The sequence below is a fragment of the Lactuca virosa genome, chromosome 8 (assembly GCF_052849685.1).
Source record: "Lactuca virosa cultivar CGN04683 chromosome 8, Lactuca_virosa_CGN04683_v6, whole genome shotgun sequence".
Classification (NCBI taxonomy): Eukaryota; Viridiplantae; Streptophyta; class Magnoliopsida; order Asterales; family Asteraceae; genus Lactuca; species Lactuca virosa.
This window is the reverse complement of record NC_136433.1, coordinates 344,463,239-344,488,741: the sequence shown is the minus strand read 5'-3', so window position 1 is coordinate 344,488,741 and position 25,503 is coordinate 344,463,239.

Below are 25,503 nucleotides of genomic sequence, written 5' to 3'. Positions count from 1 at the left end.
GATAGAAAAAGCACAAGTGGAGGATGTCAATTACTTGATGGAAAATTGGTGAGCTGGCATTCGAAGAAGCAAACTTGTGTTTCAATTTCCACAGCAGAAGCAGAATATGTAGCTGCTGCAGCTTGCACATCACAAATAATTTGGATTCAAAGTCAATTGCGTGAATATGCAATTAATATGAAGAAAATTCCATTATATTGTGATTCTCAAAGTGCAATACGTATTTGTCATAATCCGGTGCAACATTCAAAGACCAAGTACATTGCTCTTCGTTATCATTTCATAAAAGATCATGTGGAGGATGGAAATATTGAAGTGCATTTCGTGAAAACTGCTGATCATTTGGCTGATATTTTCACGAAACCATTGGATGAAAAATCATTTGTGAGAATTTTAGGAGGGCTTGGAATGATCGAAGGGAATTCTGTTCCGGGGAACAAGGTATAATGGTTAAAAGGTGTCGATGAAGAGGTGCTGAATAGAATAACAAAGGGATTTCATTCAGCGTCTAGAGGTTACTGTTCATATTCAGCGCTTCAACCCCCTTCAAATTCGACAACATGTAACATTTCATTAGTTGACAAAACTTTCGTTAGTTTGACAAATTTTCGTTTGTTTGTCAAAGCTTCGTTAGTTTGTCAAAATTTCGTTAGTTTGTCATAATTTTCGCGTGTTTGTTACAATATCTCATTAAGTCTAGAAACTTTTTTTTTTCGAAAAATTCAAAAACCACAAAAATATATTCATTTGTTTTGTCTTTTATTTTAGAAAAAATTCAAAAACAAAAAAAATATTTTCATTTGTTTTGTCTTAATTTTTGAAAAATTCAAAAACAACAAAAATATTTTCATTTGCTTGTTTTTAGTGTTTTCTTGCAGATATAAATGAAAATTTGTATTGAGTAGATGCTTGCAGTTTTAGGGTCAGGTAAATTTTCGAAAACTCTGCACTAGTTAGGACGTCCCTAGAAGCATGCTGCAGCATGTCGACCGAAGCCTCCATAGACTCAATGTGTGTGTACGAAAGCCTTAATAAAACTTTTCATATGGAAATTTCTTCCCAAGTCAGGCTTATATTCACATTAGTCAAATGAGCTACCTTACTCTTCTCAACTGAGTTAAGAGTTTTCTGTTTGGTCTGGATGTAACAGAGGTACAAGTCGTTTCTCATACCCATCTTTTTCATCTACAAATTTCTTACACTTACACACACGAAGACATATGTCCAAGAGATCTTTGATACAACCCGTCAAGATTTAGACATATCTAAACTCTGTGTTAATGATCTGACATCATGAGGCAGTGATGAAAGTGAAACCCAAAATTCTAACTTTGCAAGGAATTGACGAGGAACTATGTTCCAGATTTTAACGAAACATTTATTTCAGTACCGAATTTCGAAACTCCAAATCATATTCATTTTGTATGAGTGGTCTTGATCAAACTATCGAAACCCACGATGTTTGTTACCCAACAGGATCCAACACAAATATTTTTTCATGAATATGATTTCCGTGTGAGTTTCATTCGATTTCTAAGTCACTTTCAACATTATTCCAAAGCATACTTGTCACTGACTACACTGGTCATACAGGTAATTTCTGTTACAATTTCTCACCTTATGTTAAACTTAGCAAGCCACCCACGAAGCCTATAAAAGAATCCCTTTGATACTTCTCTATACGTATTCAAATGTAATTCACGGGAAAATACACAAGTTGTTGATCATCTCTCTTGATGACTAACAAAGTAACCTTTGCCTGGGGTTTTACCGCCTTCGTGTAAAAAAAAATTGACCTCACAGATTCCAAAATTTTTGTTAAATTGCTTCTTATCTCATTCTTTTGGCACACTGCACTCACGAAATCCTTGAGGTTCTGAGTAATACCAACTCATGCTGATGATTTCGAACATCTGGCACATGACTTCGCTTTTAATCCCAAAAGTGAAAGAGCCTTACTTCCATCCGAAGGTTGGTGACGGTTACAATTCCATTGGGTGAAACAATACAGGATGTTTGATGTGACGTCTTGTATTTCTTCCAGTTTTCAAGGAGAAGTGACAGTTACTTTTTGACGTATGGCTACTTTATCAGAATAGTGGTGCGAGTTTCAAGGTGCCACGTCGGATCTCATTTAATGCACATCCCGCTTCAAATTCAAACTCTAGGGTTACATATAAAAGGGGAATTAAAGGGTCTTTATCAGTTTACGCTTTCAAAAAGAAAATTCCCAAATTCTCTCTGCAAATTCACATTGTTCTTCAAAGCTTCAACAAACCCTAATCATGGCCACTTCTGCTGATGTCAATGCTCAATCCCAAACAACTGCAGATGTTACTTCACAACCAATCATGAAGATTCAAGGCACAAACTATCAAGTCGAAGCGGATGTTTCACTTTATCCAAAAGAATTGAAGATGTTGGTAGTTGCTTTGAAAAGCTATGTTCTATCGACTGCCATGTTCAATTCGTTTGTTGTTCCTCTTTCGTGGCTTTCACAAGCAGGATCCACTGCTACTTACAGCAAAGCAATGGATATTATTACCTTCCAACTGGTGAATGATAAGAAGATATGTTTGTCCAGGAAGATATTCTGTCAGATTCTTGATATCCCTAATTCTCCACCATCTGCTGATCTTTCTTTTGCTCAAGTTATCTACATGTTCAATGAGATGGGTCATCAACCCCCACTCACCAAGATCAGTGATTTCAAGAAGTCTGCACTTCCGACTGTTTGGAATTTTCTATTTGGAATCTTTCTACGCTGCTTGACTGGTCGCATTGTTGGATTAGATAAAGGTCGAATGGAAGTTTATGATATGGTTGCTGGATTGTATTATGATATTTCAGTCGATTACTCAACACAGATGTGGAAGGAGTTTCAGAAGAGTGTTGAAAACACGAATGTTCTTCAAGGAATTTCGTGTGCAAGGTATTGGAGTTTGATTCTTCGTTATTTCTATGACAAAGAAGGTATTGAGGTGCCTGCTAATGAAGAGACTGCTGAATTCATGAAATATCACTTTCCAAAGGAGGTTACTGATGATGCTGAGGTGTTTACGCACATTGCAAGGATCCCTGATGCAATGTTAAAGCGTGTTGATCCCACAAATTTAGTGTTGGTGGAGTATTTGAAGTCCATAAATCCTGATGAAGCAACTGAAAAATTGTTATAAAAAGAGGATGCTGGTCCTTCTAAGAAATCAAAACGTTCGAAGAAGGATGCAAAGGCTACTCCTGAGAAGCCAGTGCAAGAACCTAAGCCTAAAAAGTCTCCAAAGAAACAGATGAAGCCAGAAGAACAAGTTTCGACTGTTTTGATTGAACCTGTAGAGCCTGTTATTGATGAATACGTAAAGGAAATCATTCCTTCAAAATCTGGTGTCTTTCGAAGAATTAAGAAGAAGTCTAGTGGTTCATGAAAGGTTACAGATGGAACTTTTCGGTTTTCTCCTACCATGGTTCGTAAACCACATCTTAATCACCAAGGGGTCCTTATTCATGAGGTTCCAGCTCCTGTTTCTCCTTCATCAGAGAAACGAAGAGCTGAAGATGTGGCCAAACATATTTCCAAGAAGAAGATAAAGAAACGAAAGTTGGTTATTCAAGAGGAATCGTCCGAAGGTGAGAAAATTCCTGAAACACCTGAAGCTAATATTTCCATACCAACATCGACTCCTGAGAAGACTGAGGTAACACCACCCGAAGTTTCGTTAACCAAGTCAGTTCCTGAGGAGGTTCGAACTTCAGACATCACTACACACGTATCTGATACGGATGTAAATGTCACTATGGGTGAAGGAGATTCAAATAAATAAATTCTTGTTACAACTCAAGGTATTCCTAAACCTTCTATGGATATTTTGGTTTCATTACCTCCGTTTATCATTCCTGTTTCAAACACTACCAATTCACCCACTTTTGCAATTATTCTCAATCAACCATTCACTACTCTGTTCTCATCTCAATCAACTGAACCACCCAAATCTACTGAGGACACTGATACTGAAGAAGGAGGATTTATAGGTACATTTGAAGAGTTGGAATTTGATGAAGACGAAGAAACTTTTCCTGGTCATATGTTAATGACGATGAAACAGTTCAAGATTCTGAATAAAAAGATGAATTCGATCATTCAGTCTCAAGCTGACATGGGGGGAAGTCAATCTGTCTCAAGTTTAGAAATTGATGTTATGATGAAAGCATTCGAAGCCAGGTTGGTTAGAAAAATTTCTGGAATGATTCGAGACTCGGAGTCTAGGATCTTGGAGAAGGTGGACCATAATGATCAGAACAATGAGTTACTATGAATTCTCAGACTGCGAATTTTCTGGGTGAAGTGAAAGACCTAAAAAGTGCGGCCAAAGAAAGACATACTTTATTCGTTCTTGATGTGAAGAAAGTTCGTGACAATGTAAATCTCAAACTTCATGAACTTCGTGAAGATATGATCAAAGAGATTGCTAGTGCTCAGCAAGACTATGCATCTCTCAATCAGAAGGTGGATATCATTTGTGATGCTGTCACAAAATATGTTAAGATGTAAGAAAGTTTGAGTCCTCAGATCAATCAACTTTCTACGAATAACAGCCAAAGTTTTGTGGAGATTACTACTTTGCTAAAGGAGCTGAAAGAATTATCTGTCAAGCCTGTTTCCTCTTCGATCATTACACCAGAATTCTTATCTCAAAAGTTTTCTCAATTCGAAGCTGTTTTGCATAAACAGTTGGCTCCATTGTCCAAGTTCTCAAGTCTTCTACCAACAGATGCCCCACCTGTTGTCACAGGGGTGCAAAGTGGAGAAAAGAAGGTTGGTGAGCTTTCGCATGAAGTTGTTAAGACTGTTGGGAAAAATTTTCAAACGACGATTCCATCAACAAAGCCAATAGTCTCAAATGCTGGTCCTGTTACTTCAACGGTTGTTACTACGAGGCCAATTACAAGTCCAATTTCTAAAGGAATTATGATTGGTTCTTGTGCTGAAGGTGGTAGTAATTCGAAGCCAAAGGATACCGTTGATAGTTCTTCGCACAAAGAAAAAGGGAAAAAGATTGTAGTTGAAAAGTCAAAAGAGGAAAAGAAAGCTGAGGCTAAAGCTGAAGTGGAGAAACTAAGAGTTGTTTATAGCATTATGAGTCTTCGTGCAAGTGATCCACCTGGAACGAACAAGGGTGATCCAAGCAAGCATTACAACTATGAAACAATCGAAGCAAGACTTGCATATCATCATATGTATGCCTTTCAGAAGAAGCCAAAACAAAGCTATGTTGTTGTTAATATAGATATGAGTCAACTAGATTTTCCAATCAACGAAATGATGTTCATCATGGCTCAGTACAAGATTGCTGAGAAATTTGACAATGATGATGAATACATATATATGAAACTCAGATTTCATGTTGTTCTTGGGAAACTTCCAGAGGAAATATGGTCTCTTGTGAAAATAAAGAAGGTGATCTGCATTAATAAGGATGTTCTGTTCGAGAACATGATGCAGAACTTTCGTTTTCATGTGGCAAGGGCTTATGGTCAAGTATGTGATTTCTCTGTAGCTGATTTTCCGTTGATGAACTTGTATGATCCTGTACAAGTTGCATTGCTTTTGAAAGATAAAGATGCTTCGTATCTTCGAGAAACTGATCAAGAAGTTTTTCGTCTTGGTCTTGCTCACATCAAAATATTCATAGACAACTACTATGAATGTTTGGCACTAACTGATGTGGAGTTAGCTACTGCGAAGGGATTGGAAGTAAAAGTTCCCATGAAACCAACGAAGCACCAGACTGAGTTAAAGAAGTATGCATATGGGGAGATATGCTTGAAGCCATTTGGATTGGTCTTCGCAGGGAAAGATAAGAATGGGAAGGCAAAAAGATTCTTGTTCCAGGCATGTGAAGTAGAGAGATATACTACGTCCCAGTATACAAACTTTATTGTTCGTATGAATAGCTCCAAGAAGAATAATGAAGGGGACAAGAAAGAGTTGAAGAAGATTATTTCCTGGTACTCAGAAATACGAAGGGTGATGTTGTATGCTATACACAATCTCTCGAATTGAAGAAGGTCGACATTATTATAAAGGGGGAGATTGTAAGGGTCGAAGACCTGTTGTAATATGTCGAAGACTTAATGTCATTTTACAAGGCATTTTGTAACGAATCTTAAATGTTTAGTCCTTGTAATTTGTTGTGTGCTTTCATGTTTCCTATAAATAGGGACATTACTTAGAGATACAAGTAGATCAGTGTATGAACTTGTAAACATTCTCTCTGTAATAATTGAAAGCATAATAGAGCTGAAACCAGATTATATTTACATCTCGTGTTCAAACTACATTTATTTTACTCTGATTTGTTTCGTACTTGATTCATCACTTCATCAGCATCTCGAAGGGAGGTCTGTCTATACTGGAATGATAGTTGTTGTTATACGAAAATTCTGCTAACGGAAGATATGTATCCCAACTGCCACCGAAATCTAGCACACATGCCCGAAGCATGTCCTCGAGAGTCTGAATCGTCCTCTTGCTCTGTCCATCCGTCTGAGGGTGGAAAGCGGTGCTGAAATGGAGACGAGTACCCATCTCGTCGTGAAACCGCTTCCAAAACCTGGAAGTAAATCAGACATCCCGGTCTGACTCCACCGAGACAGGCACTCCATGACGTGCCACTAGCTCTCGCACATAAATCTCGGCCAACTTCTCGGCTGAGATGCTCTCCTGGATCGGTATAAAATGGGCGCTCTTGTTCAACCGATCCACGATGACCCATATCGAATCCACCCTAGGTGCGGTCCTGGGAAGCTTAGTCATGAAGTCCATAGTGATATCCTCCCATTTCCACACAGGAATTTCTAACGGCTGCATCTTCTCGTGGGGCCTCTGGTGCTCTGCCTTGACCTTTCTGCAGGTCAGGCATCTCTCCACATACCAAGCTACGTCCCGCTTCATGCAGGGCCACCAGTAATCGGGTCGAAGATCTCTGTACATCTTCTTCGCCCCTAGATGGATGGAGAACCGAGACTTGTGAGCCTCATCCATCAACATCTGTCGTACTCCGCCCCAGTACGGTACCCAGACCCTCCCATGCACGGTCAATAATCCTCGGCTATCGTAATCAAACGAAGCTACTCGGCCCACTATCCTTTCGCACATCTGATGCTCCTCCTTCAGGCCCTCAACATGCGCCTCCCTAATCTGCTCCAGCAGTGGAGTGATCACTGTCATTCTCAGACAGATATCTCGGATCGGAGCCGCCACCGCCTTGCGGCTCAGGGCGTCGGTCACTACGTTGGCCTTGCCCGGGTGATAAAGGATCTCACAGTCGTAATCCTTTACCACGTCTAACCACCGACGCTGCCTCATGTTCAGATTCGGCTGGTCCATGAGGTACCTCAAACTCTTGTCGTCCGTGTAGATAGTACACCGGACCCTGTAGAGGTAATGCCGCCAAATCTTGAGGGCAAACACCACCGCCCCGAGCTCCAAATCGTGCGTCGGGTAGTTAGCCTCGTGCGGCTTCAACTGTCTCGAGGCATAAGCTATCACATGCCCCCGCTGCATCAACCCTGCTCCCATACCTGTGATCGAAGCGTTATAGTAGACCACAAGGTCATCTACTCCCTCTGGCAGGGTAAGTATCGGCACCTCGCACAGTCGCTGCCTGAGCATCTCAAAGGTTGTCTACTGCTCAGGACCCCAGCGAAACACCACCGACTTCTTGGTCAATCGGTTCAGCGGAACTGCTATCTTGGAGAAATCCTGGATGAATCTCTGGTAATACCCTGCCAAACCCAGACGATCCAGCATCGGCCTGCACACGCGGTTCATGAGGTCCATGAACGCGGCTGGAGCATTGGTGAGCCCAAACGGCATCACCACAAAATCATAATGACCATAGCGGGTCCTAAAAGCGGTCTTATGCACATCATCATCTCTGACCCGCATCTGGTGATATCCGGACCGTAGATCAATCTTGGAAAACCAAGATGCTCCCTGAAGCTAGTCGAACAAATCATCTATCCTCGGGAGTAGGTAACGGTTCTTGACCGTCACCTTGTTCAGCTCCCGGTAGTCTATGCATATACGGTGCGACCCGTCCTTCTTTTTCACAAACAGGATCGGGGCTCCCCATGGTGAACTGCTCGGCCTGATAAAACTCTTGTCTAACAGCTCTTGCAGCTACGTAGACAACTCCTGCATCTCGGGAGGAGCCAACCGATATGGTGCCTTGGCTATCGGAGCCACACCAGGGACCAGGTCAATCCGGAACTCAACCTGTCTCTCGGGAGGTATCCCAGGAAAATCCTCCAGGAATACGTCTGGATACTCTCGTACCACTGGTACATCATCGACTGTCGTCTTACCCTTATTCCGGGTATCCATGACGTAAGCAACATATCCTGTGCATCCGTGCTGAAAGTAACGTCTCGCTCTCGCTGCTGAACAGAGAATCGGTCCGCGTTGTGGCCTCTCACCCTGAATCACTAGCTCTCCCCCACTTGGAGTGCGAACCCTCACTAGCTGCTGCTCACAATCTATCATCGCCCCATTGGGGCTCAACCAATCCATACCTACTATAAACTTATTCCCTCGCAAGGGAATAGGAACCAAATCCACTAAAAACTGCTCATCAAATAATTGAAGTGCACACCCTCTATGAATTCGCGCGACCCTGACGGTCCTATCATCTGCTATCTCAACGTCAAGTGGGCAATTCAGCTCCCCCGGAGCTCTGCTAAATTGCTTGCTAAGTGCAAACGACACAAACGATCGGCTAGCCCCCGAATCAAACAATACCATGGCTGAAATTTCGTTCACTAGGAACGACCCTATAAACAACACATAAACATGAGTAATAATCAAGATTAATAGAGAGAAAATGGAGAAAATACGTACCAGCAACCACATCTGGAGTCGCTCGCGCCTCCTCTGCTGTCAACTGGAAAGCTCTACTCTTCGCCACTGGCGCCTCAGCACGACCCTGTCGGCCGTCTGTAATCCTCAGTGTGGTAGGAGCGGGTACCACCACCTGTCCTGCAGGTGCTAAACTCGGACACTGGGACTTCTTGTGTCCCCTATGATTGCAATGGAAGCAAATCAGATCAGATGCAGTGGTGGTAGTGGTAGTAGATGTACAATCCCTACTCATATGCCCAGTCCGACCGCACTTGAAGCAGTCGGAACTCCCCGCCTTGCACACCCCATCGTGTAACCTGCCACACTTGCCACACCGATTGTGGCTCTGCTGTCCCCTAGACCTGTGATCAGAAACCTTGGGCTTTTTGCCCGAACCTGCTGCGCCATACACCACCTTTGGCTTCCTCTTCCTCTCCATCTACAGATCAATCTCCCTTTCACGAGCCCTCGCGATCATGTCCTCCAGCGTCTTGCAGCTGGAGCGGCTCACAAACTGGTGGATATCACTCCGCAACATCTCATGATATCGGGCCTTCTTCATCTCCTCGTCCGCCACATACTGCGGAACGAGAAGAGCCCTCTCCCTAAACTTGGCGGTAATCTCCGCCACAGTCTCTGTCATCTGCTAGAGGCCCTGAAACTCCCTAGCAAGCTGCTGCACCTCAATAACAGGTGCGAACTCGGCTCTGAACCTGGTCGTGAAATCACTCCAGGTCATAGCATCCAACACTGTGTCATCTCCAATAGCTCTCCCGACCTCCTCCCACTAATCTCGTGCCCTGTCCTTCAGAAGACAGAATGCTAATCTGACATTGTCCCCCTCGGGACATCTGCTGGTGCGGAATGCATTGGCGACATCCACCAACCATCTGGTACTCGGAATGGGGTCCCGAGCCCCATGGTAGTCGGGAGCTCCACAAGCTCTGAACTCCCTAAAAGTCAATGTGCGCGATCCCATCATGGCCGCTATCTCAGTACAGAACGCGCCCAGCTTCTCATCTAGAAGCTCTAGGATACCCTCCTTGAACGATCCAAAAATCATAGGAGTTTGGTCTAGTATGCTGCGTGTGACCTCCGAGGAGATGAACTCCCTGGTCTGCTCATCTAACTGCCCGACTCCAGAGCCTGAGCCCGATCCCTCTCCTGCACCTGAACTACCAACTGCTGGTCTAGGGCGTAAAACCACCATTCTGAAAACACATCATAACAAGCGTCAGAATACTAATATAACTGAAGGGATCACACATACTACAAGTTCGCTGGTCTTATCTTAGCCTTCCTTGATTCGAGTACGGATCCTCTGCTTTCAGTAGTACGGGCCCATACTACCTTCCACATCTATCCGTACTTTCCTCAAGAATTGTCTCGACTCCACCAAGTCCCTTCTACTACTACTGCTGATCTCATGCTAAACTCTTCCTAGGCTTGCCCTAGGGTAACCACCAACTCACTCTTCACCATCAGCTGCATAAGAAGTCCCTGCTTTCTTCCCCTAACTAGCTCACGAATACTATTACATATTACTCAGACTAGATAATTCTTCGAATGAGAGATCCTACCCTACAACGGTTGGACTCAAACAAGAGATGCGCAATATAGCTAGACCTATCCTTCTGAAATTATTTAATTCTTGCAATATGCAACGTAACATATTCGTTTACTAGTTAGTAAAAGATAACTAAGACTCCTAAAAGCACAAAGCAAGCAGCATTCGAGCATCGAGTACACATAATCAAGCATCTACTACTCTGGCTATCATACTGACTAATTTGTACTAGCATGCAGTTCTCATAAAGCTGAACACATATAACAGGCACATAAGGCATCCTTCCTAGATCCTTAGTCCTAATCTAGCATGATGTTCTAATAAAGCTGATAATCATAACATAACATAATCTTGTATGGGTAATTTGGGAGTACTTACTTGAGCTCGGCTGATTGCATGCACCACACCCTTTTTTCTTTTTAGAGTTCTTTTCTATTTCAAAATCCTTTTTGTAAAAATGATTTTCTTTTTGAAAATTTCTATACCAATTCCTTAGTTTGAGTTCAGACACACCCGAAAGTGTGCCCGAATCCCTCAAACCAAGGCACTCATACCAACTTGAAACATTCCAAAAATATAGTCCAAAAATTTGGTTTTCAAATCATTATTAAAATCATAAACCATCCAAAATCATAAGTAAAATCATAAATCATGTATCATAAAACATCATAGTATCTGTCTCAAATTAAAATCTCATATCAAATCATCAGAGTGAACTCCCGGGCTGTGACTGTGGTGTGTGTCATGCGATCAACCCGAGCCCTTCCCTTTTCTAGTGGAAGTACCTGAAACCAAAACTGAAAACTATAAGCACAAAGCTTAGTGAGCTCTCCCAATCTACCTCATACCATACAATAACACATATAACATATACCGGGCCTTGCCCATTGCATCGGGCCCCGCCCGACATCGGACCGAAGTCCGGCATAAGTTGGGCCCCGCTCACTGCATCGGGCCCCGCCCGGCATCAGACTGAAATTCGGAATAACTTTGGCCCCGCCCACTGCATCGGGCCCCGCCCGGCATCGGACCGAAGTCCGGAATAAACTGCATGTAACATAAACATATAACATAATCACACATATACTGCATCGGGCTTGCCCGGCATCGGACCGAAGTCCGGAACATATAACACATACCATAAACATGCATGAATCACGAAGACATCAAGCATACATACTACTTCTCGGGACTACCTCGGCATCGGACTGAAGTCCAGAACTACTACCATCTAAACGGGCCGGCATTGTGGTCGTAGACCCGTTCCTACTGGAAGGAAACTCACCTCGTATGGATGACTGCTGAAAAATTGGGCGAGGGATCCCTATCTGCTGCTCCGGCGGCTCTCCGGCTATAATTCCATAACAACACTTAATCAAAAACTGATAATCCCTCTTAGGGTAAAATGACCATTTTACCCTCCTGGTCAAAGTCGACGCCAAGGTCAAAGTCAACTCGCAACTCGCCGAGTCCCTCTACCGACTCATCGAGTTCAAACGGTCATAACATCGGGACATCTCGATTCTACTCGTCGAGTCTCACCTTGGGCTCGTCGAGTTCTTTTGTTTCCGAGTCTCACTCATGTCCAACTCGCTGAGTCATCTCCTTAACTCAGTGGTTTCACTCATAATCAAAGAAGGGTTTGGGGACATCGATCCGACTCGTCGAGTCCCAAGAACAACTCGGCGAGTCCATTGCATGCTCAGACTATACAGTTGTTCCTAGGTGATTCCACTGCCTCTAATTCATAGATCTGGACTCCTTAGGCTAGAATAACACGTAAAGTTGCTAACTTTACGTGCATGCATGATGCTATGAAGCTAAATCACCCAAAACAAGCTAGAAATGAGAGTCTAGGGCATAGAATGGGATCTTGGCTGAATAAAGGTGGTAACTTTGAGCTTCTGGAGCTCAAGAGTTCCTATATCTAAAGTCCTTATAGTCCCAAAAGCTCTCTACCCGAAATTAGCTTGGAAAGGACCCAAAAGTGGCAACAACAAGCTTTCAAGAAGATCTAAGTGAAAATAGGCCAAGGTATAAACTTTATACCTTCAAGACCTCTGAAATACAACAAAAACTCTGGATCTACTGCCTCTTCTTGAATCACCAATAGATCTCTTCCTTCTCCTGACTTCAAATTACACAAAAATGGCAAGAAAGGCTTTAAGACACTCAATGGTTGCTAGGGTTTCGAGAATGGACTGTGGAGGTGATGGAGGCTGGGGTGAAGACTCATAATGATGCTTAAATAGGGTGCAAACCCTAAGGATTAGGGTTTCCTCCTGATGGACCTACTCGCCGAGTCCATTTCTGACTCGTCGAGTAGTCCACTTAAAACTCGCGGTCCAGCTCGCACCTACTCGACGAGTTAGGGCTATCAACTCGTCGAGTAGCTCTTATAAAATGAACATTTAGAGAATTACTTTCGTACCAGGAATGGGGCGTTACAGGTGCTAATCAATGAAATTGCACATTGCACCTTATTGGTCAGTTAGTGGAGCGTGGGTGGTTAACCAGCACACTAATGTGGACTAATAAAGGGTGGAAATGGGTAGCTCGTAGTTTGTCACAGATCAATGGAGAGTGTGTAGTTAACTGGGACATTGATTAGGTGATAAATGACTTCGAGAGTACCAAGCTAATTTGCATGGTTATTCACACCTTGTTTGTGATCCTCGGTATCCCAGTCACAAACTTGAAGGGCATAATCGAGATTAAATATGTCATTGAAAAGTTCAATGAATCTCAAAAGATCTAGGAGTTTCATTTAAAACCTAATTCATTTAAAATTTCGTTTTCATGGTGGAATTGGTAAATCGTCATTTACCTACCGGCAAATAATTTGCAATTGGATTACGGCATCCCTCTTCCGAATTGTAAATAATTATGTCGGGTCCTAGCCTTAATATTTCATTTGGGTGTTATATTAAGGACTTAAATCAACTAAACTTGAATTTCTCCCTTGTGATGTCTAGTTCTGACAACTATGGTGTTCCCGAATCTTATGGAAAAAGCTTTCCTCATGAAGATGATGTTCCACCATTAGATCGTAGAAATGGAGATCATACTTCACTTCCTCCACCTCCTCCAATAATTCTCCCTAACCCACATGTTCGAAGACTTGAAAAGTTCAAGGTCACTCAAACCCTATTGGCAAGCAACCACCAAGATGGAAGGTCTGTGTGTGCACATGTCTTGGAGATAAAGTCACACATTGACAGGCTGGGAATGTTAGGTGTCGTTCGTTCAAGTAAGTTGGCTGCTGACTTGGTTCTTCAATCACTTCCTAAGTCATATAGTGAGTTCATCAAAGATTACTATATGACAGACCGCGATGTGAGCCTTATCGATCTTGCATATTTGTTGATTGCTGCTGAATCAGAAATGATTGGGCACATTGGTAAAGCAAAATTTATTGGAAGATCTACTTCCCAAACTTCCATGGACATTGACAATGGAAACATTGGAAGTCCAGAAAAGTCTTCTCTTCCCAATGGAAAGGGATCGGCCAAGGTCAAACCGTTTGACCAAATGGTAAAGAGAAAGGCTAAGTCTGAGATTGTCCCGTGTGTCAATCCGAAAGAGTCTGTTTGTTACTACTGCCAAAAGAAGGGGCATTGGGTGCGAAGTTGTCGTATCTACCTGAAGGATCACAAGGATGGTAAAGTCAAAGTGTATGACTCTGATTCAGGTAAGTTCGCTATCTAACTCTATTAAGTTCCTATTTGAAGATTCTTAATACATGATGTCATGAGATTGCATTTTGATATTTTGTAGGATCGAAGAAGAGAAAGGAAGCTTAAAGAAAGAGCAGACAGAGTCTGATCGCGAAAAGATGGATTTCGATCGCATGGTTCAATGATCGGATTTGTGAGCTGCTACTTAGGAGTTATGATAGATTGCTTAGAAATGTTTAGTAACATAGTTTTCATTTGTAATTGCATTGTAAGGACAAGATTTTCCGCAATTTTATAAATAAAGAAAATTTTGATTTTATCTTATTTTATATTTCCTTGCAATGGCATTAATGAAAATTGATGTTTGTATGTTTCTATTTTTAGCAATATGGATTTGATTCTTTCGTTTGTGGTAGTGTCTGAATTTACCAAATAAAGAAAGATTCTCATCACCCAAGTTTCAACTGGACAGAAACTTGGAATCATGCAACTTGTATTGTATGATGAATGAGAACTTTCGTCTTTGGGAAATTAAGACTAATTCCTTGTTCACATATAGATGTGAGTCAAGTGAAGGACTAAAGGATCTAGTATAGATTGTTGTGCACTGATCAGGTCCACCACAAAGAACGATAAGACTATTCGTCATGATTTACTAAAAGCTTAGTGAATATGATTATGCTTACAAGATTAAGTATAATTCTGAATCATTGAAAAAGTTTCAATGTATAGCAGAACGAATAAGAAGAATCAATTAGGCAGAAAAATAAAAGTTTCTCCAATCTGAAAATAAAGGAGAGTACTTTATTATCATGTTTTATGATCATCTTAATGATTATGAAAACCATATCACAATTGATCCTCTAAGGACACCTTAGTGCACTTGCATGGCTAAGAAGAGGAATCGGGAATTGTTGAAATGGTTAAATCAATTAAGGTGAGTCATACTTCGTTCCAAAATCGAGTCTTAGAGTCATTCTCCAAGATTGTGCCTTAAGTGACATATCTTAAGCAGGTTTATAACACCTCATAGAATGCGTAGGTAGTTGTGATGTCTTGGACAAGATAAAGACCAACTAAGACCAATTATATGAAGTGTCATTCTTGATAAGAATCCGCACTAACTCTTGAATATTTGGTTGTCAAGGAATGCTTCTTGACAAGAGAATCTTATATGTCATGAGGTCAGTGGGAGCCTTAATGGTCTTGAATAGTTTCAAGAACTAATCAAGAATAAACCTATTTGTTTATCACTAGCACACGACTTGAGGTTTGTAACCTATCGTGTTGACATATTCTTGTTTCTGTGCCCATTCCAGTTAAAAGTTGACTGTGCATGTGAGTTCTATGGGTTCTCAATTGTTTGCATAAGGCAAAGCACCTTCATCAATGAAATTTCATTGATCTGTAATGGTGAGCTGCTCAACAACTTGGAAGACATGGTAGGCCCTTGTGCTGCCAAGTGGCAAGAATTAAGATTGAACAAGTTCAGTCCATATGAGTTTGAATTTGTCTTAGACCTTGTCTTATGATAATGACAGATTCACATGTACAGTAACACATACACCATAAAATTTAAGTGGCATAAGGTTTCTCTCCACTTCATGAAAATGATAGTGAAACGCTTTCACTAAGAATATTTTGAGGAGATAGCAGTTATGTTAATTGCGTTCTCAAATTCGATTATGAATACGACATCCCTCTTCATAGTTCGAATTGTGAGAAATGGCAAATAGTTTGAACATTCGGGACTTACTGCTGTAAGTTCTGAAATAGTTTAGACACACATGAGCTTTCTAATAAAGGGTGTATGAGCTTAGATAAAGGTTTATCGAAGCATCTCGTATCAGAAATCTGATCTTTGGTAAGAAAGTCAATAAGTATTGATTTCTAGAAGTCCAACTGATTTTTGGGTACATGTTAAAGCTAGTGGGAGCATAAATGTTATGTTGGCAAAAATATAATTATAATGATAGTGGGAGCATGATTATTATGTTAAGGTGTTGCAGGTTAGCAATACTGGTTATATGAAACAAAGGTTAAGAATTTTGCAAATTTGCAGAATTTGAAATTTTTTTTGCTATATTGAGGGAGAGGATACTTATACTTTATTTCGAATCTAAAAGTTTAGATTGAAGTATTAATCAATCTTAGTCATGAGCATATATGAATATCAGGTTGGAATGTTTCAACATTGAAAATTCTATATGGACATATTATAGCAAGAGACCAGTCTAGTATCATGTATTTATGTAAGACATTATGAATCGTATCCCATATGCTTCAAGTATAGGATCGATTGCATATGCTATAATATCCTCGTGTTCTAATTTTCCAAATGCCTAGTGCATTAAGAGGGAAAAAAGACTAGAACCGGATATGACTAAAGTTATTAAACAACTGTCAAGGACGATCTAAGGTTCGCTTAGGATTGATCGCTTGTAGTTGGAAGTATAGTAATGGATGGACCATATTGACATTATCATGAATAGACAGGATTCTGTTAATAATGAGTTGTCATATGGAAAATATGGAAATGTTTCCATAATGGGAGACAGATATTAAGAATCTATGTGTAGGATAGAAACTTTTATGCAAGAAGGATGTTCAAAGGAATGCACTTTGAATTTCAGACTTCACTTCCTTGGAATTGTTTTGTTATCAATCTCCAGTGGAAAGTTTTGTAATATCGTTGGCAAAGTCTCTTTGACTTTGGTACCATGACATTACAAAAGGAATCATTGCATGATAGTTTAGAATCTAACACATTCTAATAGTGGCAAGAATTTGGCATTCTAACACTTGTGATAAATATTTGGAATTATGAAATGAGTTTCATTGGAAATGTCTTCTATTGATCTATTTCACAAAGTAAGGACCATATGTGAACATAGTGTGCATGCTTGGAGCATGGTATAACTATTGTTTTAATTGAAGTATTAAGTTGATTAATCGAAACATTATACAATGAATAATGTATAATCAATATGGTGATTAAATAATAAGTGTTTTATTTATATCAAAAGTTTTGAAACCATATTGGATTAAATTATTCTTGTGTTTCACTTTGCATGTTTTGACTTCCCGAATAATAAGATTATTCAAACATCCACAGTAAATCATACTTTGGAAGTAGGTAATGAGGTAAGATTGTCATGAATCCGTCTGTAGATTGTCTAAAGTGTTTAGACATAGAAAAAGATTGCTACAGTGTTCATGAGTACTCCTGTAATAAGATTTGAGTATTGGATTAAACCCACGCTCATCTGAATCACTTCATGGATTTCATCATGAGTGATTGTGAGACGATAATATCTTATATTCTTGAAACAGAGACATATAAGTTGTAGTTTACAAATCGGTTGCACAATGATGATATGAAAACGCACCAGTAACTTGGTGTTATAAAACGTATTGTTGTGTGTGATTTGATGAGTAAATTCAGCAAGCATATGAGACAAAGTTTATCCGTTCCTTTTACCCTAAGGGGACAAAAGCGATATATGTGGTCCCCTTGATGATTTAGTGATGACAACCCTAAGCACTTGGCCAAGCCTGGACTGATTTGATTTGTTCAATTAGTCAGTCGTCATAAATCGAAAATCTGGAAACAACACTTGGACAGAGAGAATGATTATAATCTATGTCTCATGTCCATACGATATCTGTTGGATTAGTGTCTAAGGCCATAACTATTATTGGTATGTACTTGACCCGATTTGGCATGGTCCATTTGGGTTGCACTTCACCGGAACAATTTATATGGATAGTCTTTTGAGAATAGTATGTTTATGATTTATATTAATATATTATAAGCTCTAATGTATTAATATGGAATCATATTATTTAATTAGTAGTGATCAAAAATTAATTTACAATTAATTTACTGATCAAAAGGAACTAATTAAATATGGACTCTTATATATAATATGGGCTAAGTTCATTTAGGTTGGGCTAAGCTTGCATGGATAGCCCATGGAGTTTTTAACCCATGGATCCTATGGAAATGAAAGGGCATGGGTATTAGGGTTTACATGGATGAAACCCTAATCCTCCATACTATATAAAGAGATCTTTGGCACAAGAAATTTGACTAGTGTGTGAGGATACAAGAGTGGGTCATTTCTAGTGTGCTTACTTTTCTCTCAAGTTTTTCCAAGGTGTTCTTGGTGATTTGTGATTCCACTTGAGGCTTCCACACTATTGGGGCTAAGCTCTTAAAGATCAAGACTTCAAGCTTCATCAAAAGGTATGTCTTATAACTTGTTCATATTACCCAAGTATCAAAGATTGTATGCTAGTTAGGGTAATACCTTGGAAAGTTCAAGTTTGCATGTATAATAGAGAAAACATAGATCCAAGGTATTTAGGGTTGCATGTACACCATAGGATTTTAGATTGCTCAAAACCCTTCAGTGGTATCAGAGCCTAGGGTTGTTTTCAATTATACTTGATGCTACTTGCTTTTTAAGGCTGAAAATCAAAGTTTTTTGCTGTCTGGACAGCTGACTCGACGAGTCCAGGAAGTGACTCGACGAGTCCATGCCTAAAAATGCCTAAAATCATCCAATTCGTCGAGTTGGTTCATGCACTCGATGAGTTGGACCCCCAAACAACATATTTTCGAGTTTCAAGGCTGGAATTGGACTAGAATCATTACACTAAGCTGTTTTTGAACTTATAAACCTGTTTTTGATGTGGTAATGATCATTCTAATCCAATTCCAAAGATAATTGTCAATAGATTCATGTTTTGTATTAGTTTAATGGTTAGGCTAATTACATGAAAATTGTTTGATTTGAATTTTCTTGTTCATATGAGTTTAATCTAGATCATAGTTTTCCTTGACATATTTTTTTGTTTATTTGATGATCTAAATGGCCTTTAATGGATTCCATAACTTGTCCTCAAGTTATGGAAAACCAAAAGTTTTTTTTCTTTAAAAGAATTATTAAAGAGTCTTAGGTTATGAACTTGAAGAGTCTTTTCCCATAAATTATTTTATGAGCTCCATAACTTGTCCTCAAGTTATGGATGTCCAAGAGTCTTTCCATTAAAAGCCATATTAAACTCATATGTTATAGAAATGAAAAGTTTTTGAATAGTTTCAAAACTTGCCCTCAAGTTTTGGAATTTCTAAAGTCTCACACACACTTTAATTCCAAACCCTAGAGTTTTAAAAGTTAAAATTCAACCCTTATACTTTATAGTATTATAAGTTAATAATATATATATATATATATATATATATATATATATATATATGTATAAGAGCAAGTCAGTCTTACCGTTAGTAGGCCTCATTCACGAAGTCGGTCTATAAGGAGGGTATAAGGTTGTTGCCTATAAAATGGCAGCTTAATGGGTGTCCACTCTCACCCACCGCTTCCTTGACTGGTGGAGGGTCGTTAGCCGAATGGGTAAGACAAGGACTATAACTTTCATTATAAGTATAATGATAAATATAAAGTAACTAAACCTTTTATAAATTCCCAATCTTAGTTACTTTAGGAAAATGTGAATTTGGTGCTAACCCATGAAAGTACACTTTGCACTTTGCTTAAGTCGTTAGTGGAGCACGTGTGGTTAACCGGCACACTAACCTGGATTTAACAAGGTAGGAAAAGGGTAACTTCATGTTTATCATAGTATCGGTGGAGCGCGTGTGGTTAACCGGCACATCGATTGAGTGGTAAATATTAAGGGTACCAAGTATATTTGCATGGTTATTCACACCTTGTTTTGTGATCCTCGGCATCCCAGTCACAAAATTTGAGAGGGCATAATCGAGATTGAAACATGCCATTGAAAAGTTCAATGAATCTCAAAAGATCTAGGAGTTTCAAATCCAATTAAAACCTAATAAATTATTTCGTTTTTCATGGTGGAAATTGGTGAATCGTCATTCGCCTACCTTCAAATATTCTATAGCTTGGATTACGGCATCCCTCTTCCAAGTTATAAAATATTGTGTTGGGTCCTAGCCTTAATATTTCATATTGGGTGTTATATTAAGGACTTTAAATCAACTATCTTGAATATCTCCCAAAAGATGTCTGGTTCAGACAATTATGATCTTCCCAAAACTCTTGGAACAAGCTTTCCTAATGAAGATGATGTCCCAGAAATCATTCTTCACTCCCTCCACCTCCTCCAATTATCCTCCCTAACCCACAAGTTCTTGAATAGTTCAAAGTCACTCAAGCCCTATTGGCAAGCAAGGTCTATGTGTGCTCACATATTGACAAGTTAGGAGAGTTGGGTTTCAAAGTCTTGAGAAAGTTGGTTGTTCAATCACTTTCTAAGTCACACAGTGAGTTCCTTTCGGACTACTATGTAACAGACTATGACATGACCCTAATGATCTTATCTATTTGTTTGGTGCTGCTGAATCAGCAATGATTTGGAGCTCTGGTAAAGCAAATTTGATTAGTAGATCAACTTCCCAAACTACCAAGGACATTGACAATTGGTAACATTGAATATCTAGAAAAACTTTTTCTTCCCAATGGAAAGGGATCGGCCATAGTCAACTCGGTTGACCAAATGGTAAAGAGAAAGGTTAAGTCTGAGATAGTCATGTGCGCCATTCCCAAAGGGTCCATATGTTTCTGTTGCCAAAGGAAGGGGCATTGGTTGCGAAGCTGCCTTAACTACCTGAAAGAACTGAGAGAGGATCTAGTCAAAAAGTTTGACTCTGCTTCAGGTAAGTCCACTATCTAACTCAATTAAGTTCCTATTTGAAGATTCTTAATACATTTTGATGTATGGCAGGATCAAGCAAAGGGAAGGGAACTTAAAGAAAGAGTATGCTGAATCTGATCGCGAAGATGGTTTTCAATCGCATGGTTCGAAGATCGGATTCTTGAGCTACTACTTAGAGAGTTATGATAGATTGCTAGGAAATATGTAATAGGATAGTTTCCATTTAAACTTGCATTGTAAGGAAAAAGATTTTTCCGCATCTTATAAATAAATAAAATTTTTTGTTTTATTTTATTTTATCTCCTTGCAATGGAATTTATGGAAAATTGATGTTTATATGTTTCTAGCAATAATGGAAATATGAAATTGATTCTTTCATTTGTGGTAGTGCCTAAATTTACCAAATAAGGAAAGATTATCATCACCTAAGTTTTCAATTTGACCGAAACTTGGAATCATGCAAGTTGTATAGTATGATGAATGAGAACTTTCAGCCTCGGAAAATTAAGACTAATTTCTCGTTCACATGTATATGTGAGTCAAGTGAAGGACTAAGGGATCGAGTACACATTCTTGTGCACTGGTCAAGTCCACCACAAAAGATCGATAAGACTATCCGTCACGATTTACTAAAGTTTAGTAAATATGGTTATACTTACAAGTTTAAGTATAATTCTGAAACATTGGAAAAGTTTCGATGTATAGCAGAACGAATGAGAAGAATCAAATTAGGCAGAAAGATAAAAGTTTCTCAAATCTGGAAAGATGGGAAAGTACTTTAGTATCATGTTTTATGATCATCTTAATGATTGTGAGACCATATCACAATTCATCCTCTAAGGACATCTTAGTGCATTCTTACGGCTAAGAAGAGGAGTCATGAATTGTTGAAATGGTTAAATCAAGAAGATGAGTCATACTTCGTTCCAAAACAATTCTTAGAGTCATACTCCAAGATTGTAACTTGAGTGACATATCTTAAAGAAAGGTTTATAACACTTGTCAAATGTAAGAGTAAAATGTGTCCTACTCTTGTACATTTGAAATTGGTAAGTTGTGATGTTTTGGATAAAACAAAGACCAACTAAGGCCAATTGTGTGAAGTGTTTGTCTTGATAAAGAATCTGCACTATCTCTTGAATATTTGGCAAGAGAGTCTTATATGTCAAGAGGATAGTGGAAGTCTAAAAGATATTGAAAGAGTCTAATCAAGAATAAAAACCTGTAGTTTATCACTAGCACACGACGTGAGGTTTATAACCTATCGTGTTGACATATTCCTATTTCTGTGCCCATTCCAGTTAAAGTTGACTTTGCATATGAGTTCTGAGAGTTCTCAAATGGTTGCATAACAACTTGGAAGCAATGGCAGGCCCTTGTGCTGCCAGGTGGCAAGAAGTTAAGACTGCACAAGATCAATCCATATGAGTTTGGATTTGTCACTAACCTTGTCTTGTGATTATGGTTTTGACAAATTCATATGGATAGGAACACATACACCATAAAATCTAAGTGTCATAAGGTTTCTCTCCGATTCATGAAAATGATGGTGAGGAAATGCTTCCACTAAGTGGTTCTAAGTAGATAGCAATTGTGATATTTGCATTCTCAAAGTCGTTAGTGGAGCGTGTGTGGTTAACCGGCACACTAACATGGACTTGTGAGGAATGACAAAGGTCTAAACAATTGAGACTATGATTACGGCATCCCTTTTCATAATTCTGGAATTGTTTAGACACACATGTATGCTATCTAAGGAAAGGTGTATGATTTTGATTAAGTTTTATCAAAGCATCTCGTATCAGAATTCTGAACTTCGGTAAGAAAGTCAATAAAGTATTGAGTTTTAGAAGTCCAGCTGATTTCTGAGTACATATCAAAGCTAGTAGGAGCATAAGTGTTATGCTAATAATCATCATGTTAGTGGGAGCATGATAATTATGATAAGTATTGCAAGTTAGCAATGTTAATTATAGAAAAACAAAAGTTCAATTGGGAAAAGTTGTTTTTGCTATAATTAAGGGGGAGGAAATAATACTTTTCAATTCTAAAAGCTTAGATTGAGGTTTTAATCATCTTTAGTCAAGGATATATATATATATATATATATATATATATATATATATATATATATATATATGAATTATATATATATATATATATATATATATATATATATATATATATATGAATTTTATGCTGGAATGGCTCAACATAAGGAAATTCTATATATGGGTCCATTATTTGCGTTCTAAAATTCGATTATGATTTCGGCATCCCTTTTCATAATCTGAATTATGAGAACTTGGCAAATAGAAATAGAAATATTATAGCAGAAAGACTGGTCTAGTATCATCTCTTTATGTGAGACATCATGATTCGTGTCCCATATGCTTCGGATATAGGATCGATTGCATGTGCTATAATATTCACCCTTTCTAAATTTTCCAAATGCTCAGGGCATTAAGAGGGGAAAAGTCTAGAATTGGATATGACTAAAATGATTAAGCAATTGCCGAGGACAATCTAAGGTTTACCAAAGATTGGTTGCTCAGGGACAGTTGGAAGTATGGTGTAAATTTTTGGAGAGGACCATATTGACATATTCTGAAAAGTGGCAACTCTTGTTCAGAAGTGATAGTCAAAATGAGAATGTGGAAATATTCCCATAGGTGGAAGTTATTCATTAAATCTGTGTAAGATTAGGAAACTTAATGCAAGAAGGATGTTCAAAGCAATGTACTTTGAATTTGAGACTTCGTTTCCATGGAATGATCTCCATTGGAATACTTTGTAATGTATGTTGACAAGTCTTTGTGACTTTGTGCATAATCATTACAAGAGGATCAATGCATATAAGTTTAGAATCTAACAGATTTAGGTAAATGGCAGGAATTTGGAATTCTTGCATTTGCGGTAAGGATTTGGGATTGTGAAATGGGAATCATTGGAATTATGTTCAATCGATCTATTTCACAGAGTGAAGATCATAGACAAACTTAGTGTGCATACTTGGTGTATGGCATAACTAATGTTTAGACAAACATAGTGTACATACTTGGTGTATGGTATGACTAGTGTTTAGAAAACATAGTGTACATGCTTGGAGCATGGGACAACTATTGTTTTTAATTCAAGTATTAAGTTGATAGTTTGAAACAGTATGCAATGAATAATGTGTGATCAATATGGTGATAAATAGAAGGTGTTCTATTTATATTCATAAGTTCTGAGACCATATTGGATTCGATTATTCTTGTGTTTCACTTTGCATGTTTTGACTTCCAGAATAACTAGGTCGTTCTTCCCGACTGACTAAGTTATTCAAACCATCCACAGTCGGTCATATGTTGGAAGTAGATATGAATCAAGACTGTCATGAAGTTGGTTTGTAGATGTCCAAGGTAGTGGACATAGCAAGAGTTGCTGCAACATTCATGAGTGCTCATAAGTTCTAAGTATTGGGTTAACCCACGCTCGTTTGACTCACTTCATGGATTTTATCACGAGTGATCATGAGACGATAATATCTTATATTCTTCAAACCTAAGGATATGAGTTGTTGCCTATGAGTTGCTTATGCATTGATTGTACGTAAACGCATTGGTAACTCGATGTTATCAAACATGCCTTTGTGTATGATTCAACAAGTAGTAGAACAAGCATATGAGTCGAAGTTTATCCATTCCTTTTACCCTTGAAGGGATAAGATATATGTGGGCCCCTCGATGATTTAGTGATGACACCCCGAAGTGCTTGGCCAAGCCTGGACTGATTTGATTTGTTCAATTAGTCAGTCGTCATAAATCGGACATCATGAAACAACAAATGGACAGAGAGAATGATTATAATCCATGTCTCAATCCATATGATATCTAGAATAGAGGAATATATGATCCCTTATCTAATGGACAAGTCATTGACTAAGGTCAGAGTTCGACAGCGGCTTTAAGAGCTACGATTGATAGTCAGGTTTTGAAGTCATACGCAATAATAGTTTTAGACATATCCAAGTGGGAGACTGTTGGATTAGTGTCTAAGCCTATAACTATTATTGGTATGTACTTGACCCGATTTGTCATGGTCCATTTGGGTTGCACTTCACCGGAACAATTTATATGGATAGTCTTTTGAGAATAGTATGTTTATGATTTATATTAATATATTATAAGTTCTAATGTATTAATATGGAATCATATTATTTAATTAGTAGTGATCAAGAATTAATTGAGAATTAATTTAGTGAACAAAAGGAACTAATTAAATATGGACTCTTATATATATAGTATGGGCCAAGTTCATTTAGGTTGGGCTAAGCTTGCATGGATAGTCCATGGAGTTTTTAACCCATGGATCCTATGGAAATGAAAGGGCATGGGTATTAGGGTTTACATGGATGAAACCCTAATCCTCCATACTATATAAAGAGATCTTTGGCACAAGAAATTTGACTAGTGTGTGAGGATACAAGAGTGGGTAATTTCTAGTGAGCTTACTATTCTCTCAAGTTTTTCCAAGGTGTTCTTGGTGATTTGTGATTCCACTTGAGGCTTCCACACTATTGGGGCTAAGCTCTTAAAGATCAAGACTTCAAGCTTCATCAAAAGGTATGTCTTATATTTTGTTCATATTACCCAAGTATCAAAGATTGTATGCTA